The sequence below is a fragment of the Corvus brachyrhynchos genome, unplaced genomic scaffold, assembly GCF_000691975.1.
Source record: "Corvus brachyrhynchos isolate BGI_N302 unplaced genomic scaffold, ASM69197v1 scaffold236, whole genome shotgun sequence".
NCBI lineage: Eukaryota > Metazoa > Chordata > Aves > Passeriformes > Corvidae > Corvus > Corvus brachyrhynchos.
The window spans coordinates 121,012-125,084 of NW_008238660.1; the positions used below are offsets into that span (position 1 = coordinate 121,012).

Below are 4,073 nucleotides of genomic sequence, written 5' to 3' on the forward strand. Positions count from 1 at the left end.
CTTTGTGTAATCTGCAACTTGCAAATAATGCCATTAGCTCTGCTATCAGAATTGGGACAGCATGCTTGGAAAGATTAATATGGCCTGGAAACCTTCAGTGTATGTATGATATGATGCAGGGAACATAGCCTCATTCTGCTATTCCCTTGGTAAAAGGAGATCTTCTAGGAATGTTGGCAGATGATTAGCAGAAATGTTAGAATACTAATCCTTCAGAGCAAATCTTCTCACTGCTACACTTTGACTAACATGTTGCTGTGAACAGGACCTGGAGGTGGTAAGGACACGCTTTTTTATTAGATTTGGTAAATACCGGTTCAGAATAAATTAATTATAGTGAGTACCTTCTATATCCTCCATAGAACTTGCTTGTTAAATACAGAACTTAACATGCTGCCCTACCTTAATTGTCCTCTAAGAATCTGTTTGAATGTCCCTGATAAAGACTTGGTGTACTCGGGAGCGCAGAGAAGGAATTTTGAAATGATTTGTTGAGATAATCCAGTAATTACCACTACTAATGGGACTTGCTGAGTCATTCTCTAGGAAGAAAGGCACTTGGGACCAATAATTTGTCTGCTCATGTAAAAGGCAATGACTGGGACTAAATGTAAATCTCCCAAGAATATTATTGATGAAGATTAGCTTGTGCTACAGTTCATGGAAGCAGAGTAGCAGAGATGCCCATCCTCTTTCCTAACCTTGCACTTGCCTTCAAGAACTAATATCTGTAATGTCTTGTGTGCTTATCATTTAGCCTTACTGCATTAAAAGGGAAGCAAACATTCCATGTGTCCACACAGAGAATGTGGAAAATGAACTTTCATACACATGAAGTCTTCTCTTTCCAGCAGTACGATAGACTGCTTTCACACATAGTCTAAAGCAACTTAGAGAGGTGCTGAAACAGACAACTGAGGGTAGAAAGATGGGTAAATCTGCAACCTGTGATTGAAAAAGGATGGTACTGAAGGTGCAGGCAAGGTGAGCAATGCACACGTCTCCTATTTCCACAGCAAATAGTAGGTAACACTTAGGTGACATGCAGAATGTAATTTCCTTCACATGTCTAAGCAGCTGAGTGACTCCAGTTACAGAACAGCTCAGTGAAGTAAAAAGGCTTAGAAGTATTTGAGTAAAGTGCAGAAAGCAGAGGGACAACAGGTGGTAAAAAGAGTCAGAGAAGGACAGAGAGGTGTATTGAAGGGAAGTTACAGTTGCTAGCTTGACATTACTGTTAGGATGCAAATGACACAGAAAAAGGAGTCTGGGGGCAGGTTCCCTTAGCTGACCCTTGTCTGTCACAGGGTTGGAGAGGTGCCCAGAGCAGATGAGGCCCTGCACACTGAGCAGTGGCTGCTTCTGTCACCTCAGGGTCTTTTCTTCCAGCATTGATGACCCAAACATTTTCAGATGTTCTTTGGCCCATCCCACCTGTCTTTGTTGTGTTTCAGTGGGGAGCACATGAAACTGGGTTTCATGTGCTGGATTTTTCCCCCTCTGCTGTGATTTGCTCCTAACATGTGTGCCAGGCAGTTTCAGCAGGTTTAAAGCACCCAGGTTTCAGCGATATCTTGCTGCTGGTCTGCAGGGCCCAGAGCAGGGTCCCCTCGATGGCTCCAGGCTGCCATCCCCTGGCACTGGGTGCCTGGAGCAGAGGGTCTGGTCAGCTGCTGCCTCGGGACCTTCCTGTGACTGACAGGAGCCTGATGGGGCCTGAAGCTGAGAATAAAGCTGATGGAGCCTTGCCCTGACATCAACAGCCTAAATGGTGAGGCAAAAGGCACAGACACAGCCCAACTGACATCTCTGTGCCCTACACCAGCACCGACCTTGAGGCATCTATCTGTGCTTTCTTCATGTGTCACCAATGCCTGAGACACATGTAAGTGTAGACAGTGGGCCTCACTGCACCCATGGTCTGTTCAGGGTCTCTTCACCCGGGGGGGGAGCAGACAGGCAGTTTCCTTACAATCCCTGCCAGTGCTTACCCCTTGTCTCGACTTCCTCAAAGCTGGTGGGTGCTCACCTTCCTGCCCACTCCCCAACATTGCCTTAGGCTTCCATCCTGAAGCTGATCTCTCTGATGGGTCTTGCCTTGTTTGTACCATTTCATATACTTCCACGTATACATCCCAAGATTTTAGGTCCACCTGCCGGGGTCAAACCTGTATGGCTAGCTCCTGAGATGGGGAAGGCATTTTATGTACATTTCCAATAAATGGTGCATCTTCTTACAGAAGAGCAGTTTGCCCTTTTCCTTCTATGCAAGGTTATCTTAGAAACCTTATCTTCCTAAGTCCCTGCATGTAATTGGTCTTCCTTGACCTTGTTTCTTCTTATTTTCTCTTCTGCTACCACTGCTGAGAAATGAGCTGGTATTTTCACACAGTTATGCAGAACACATGGCAGACCTCCCTCCTGACGGGTGATTGTCAGCCCAGAGTCCATTTCTTCACAAATGACACTGCATTTTGTTTCCCTATCTGTACAGTTTCGTGATTTAACAGTATTGAATTTGATGCACTATTTCATGGCACTGTTTGCTGAGTGTCATGGAAGTCTACTACATGGCTAACATATCAATTCTTGTCCTTAGAGCCTGAAATATCATAATTTCATTGAAAGCGTGTTCTTCCTGTGGAACACCACTCTGACTTACTTTATCAGTAGCTTTAACAACACAGGCAACAGCTCTAATAACTTTCCTCTTTTACTCTGTGTCTTTCAGGATTACATAGGTGAGTAAGAAGATTTCTTTGATCACTGGCTAAAGTGTTATAGAAGGCTAATCATTTGGAAATTAGATGACAAAAAGCTGTATTATCACAAAGCTACAAAAAGGTTTTATAAGGCAAAACTGTGTCCAAAGACTAATGGTGATAAAGACCTCACCCAACAACAACAAAAAAATGAAAACTACTGCTCATGATGTGAATGCAAATGAATCTACTCTTTATTCCCTATGTATTGAGATGGTTGCAAATATCAAATATGGAAGAGAGTGACAGAGGAGTCACATTTTGTGCTGCCCTCAGGTCACTTTGCTGCCTAATGACATCCTCACTCTTCCTCTTCTATCTTCTTGCCATGAAACTCCCGGCTCTTCACTCGGAGCTTGTTGACCTGTGACTCTGCAATGTCAGCCCGCTCCTCGGCTTCCTCCAGCTCGTGCTGGATCTTGCGGAACTTGGACAGGTTGACATTGGACAGCTCCTCCTGTGTGGGGAGAGGGAGTCAGGGGTGAGGAGTTCAGGGCAGAGGTTTTGCTCCTGCTGCACCTCAGCCTTATGGGGCTGCAAATCTCCATCCCCTTTCTACCACTGCTCACACATCAGCCTCACACAGAGCTCCTCATCCTCCCCTTTTCAGGACCCTACTGGGATGAGCTTCACCAGGACTGTGTCACACATGAGGAGCAATTTCACCCCTTGGATTTGTCGTTTCTTTACTTATTCTCCCACTACTTCCTGCACAATTGCCAGTGTGAGTTACAGGGTTGGGAAGACCCTGAAGCCTTCTGCTGCTGATTATTGGCACAGATGCAGGAACTTGCCAGTCAGTGGGTGTGGCCCCACCTTTGTTTACTCTGGCCTCCTGTGTGAAACAGGCTGCAGAACTTCCCTTAATGAATGTCCCTGACTGAAGGGTGCCCAGAGCTCACCAAGGCCTCATGACACGATACCAAAACACTGTGGCCAAGGCTGTTGTGTCTCGGGAGTTTCTTTCATGCCCTCTCCTGGTATTCAGCCTCATTCAATGTGTGTCCTGCCCCAATGGAATGTGGCCTTTGCCCATTCTCCAAGCAATACTTACAGCCTCCTCAGCTTGTCTCTTGTAGGATTTCACTTTCATTTGCAGCTTGTCCACCAGATCCTGCAGCCTGAGGACATTCTTCCTGTCTTCCTCAGACTAAAGTGGTTGGCAAAGAGGAAAGAGAGTCAATTCTTGGTGCTACATCACACAGGATTAACAATTGCCCTTGGCGATGGTGTGTGCAAAATGTGGCTTGCTGTGAGCAAACCCTGTCAGAGCAGGAGACCTCCTGCCTTACCTGGTAGGTCAGTTCCTTC

The 4,073-nt window shown here is 45.8% G+C and overlaps 2 pseudogenes across 2 annotated transcripts in view; both read right to left on the bottom strand.

The window, feature by feature from the left end:
- Positions 1-3,012: 3,012 nt before the first annotated feature.
- The window catches only part of LOC103618004, a 64,647-nt pseudogene continuing 63,586 nt past the window's right edge, over positions 3,013-4,073 (bottom strand). The window contains exon 36 of the transcript XR_001863110.1: positions 3,013-3,219. The product of XR_001863110.1 is annotated as a myosin heavy chain, skeletal muscle, adult-like (transcript). The remainder of the gene's footprint in view (positions 3,220-4,073) is intronic.
- LOC103618002 overlaps positions 3,406-4,073 on the bottom strand; it is a 16,126-nt pseudogene continuing 15,458 nt past the window's right edge. Inside the window, exon 30 of the transcript XR_001863109.1 lies at positions 3,406-3,470. The product of XR_001863109.1 is annotated as a myosin heavy chain, skeletal muscle, adult-like (transcript). The remainder of the gene's footprint in view (positions 3,471-4,073) is intronic.